General features: G+C 32.9%; 1 long non-coding RNA gene across 1 annotated transcript; it reads left to right on the top strand.

Moving 5' to 3' along the window:
* Positions 10–446, top strand: LOC109133102. The gene is made up of 3 exons (XR_002038071.1): positions 10–84; positions 171–249; positions 389–446. It is a non-coding gene; the product is annotated as an uncharacterized LOC109133102 (long non-coding RNA).

Below are 456 nucleotides of genomic sequence, written 5' to 3'. Positions count from 1 at the left end.
TCCAATGTTCAACCCTTTCCTGTCTCCATCTTTCAATGATATTGAAGAATTGAATTCTTGGAAGAGCTCAAATATCAGAACAGGGTTAGTGTGACGTTTTAACAATTCTTGTCAACTTTAAAAATTAAGTTTTTATCCAAGTATAAGAGAATGTTTTTTGATAATTCCAGGGTAATAACGGATACAGAACCATTAACCACACATTGGATACATTTGCTAGGAAGACCAGAGAAGAAATTGCAAGAAACGGTACTGCTCACAAATTTTGTTTCAGTTTCTTTTGTGTTGGGTGGATTCATGAATCCTATCCTGAATCTCAGATTATCAAATATTATCGTGTCTATATCTCCTAATACACTAAAAGTCTTTTTCTTTTTTTTTAATGTAGCATATTGATGCAGCTTTGGGATTACTTTGGTTGAGAAGAAACAAGGATCCCATTTATTTTCACAACAA

This window comes from Camelina sativa, chromosome 5, assembly GCF_000633955.1.
Source record: "Camelina sativa cultivar DH55 chromosome 5, Cs, whole genome shotgun sequence".
Lineage (NCBI taxonomy): Eukaryota > Viridiplantae > Streptophyta > Magnoliopsida > Brassicales > Brassicaceae > Camelina > Camelina sativa.
Note: the sequence above shows the minus strand (reverse complement) of the source record. Positions and strands in the feature narration are given on the sequence as shown.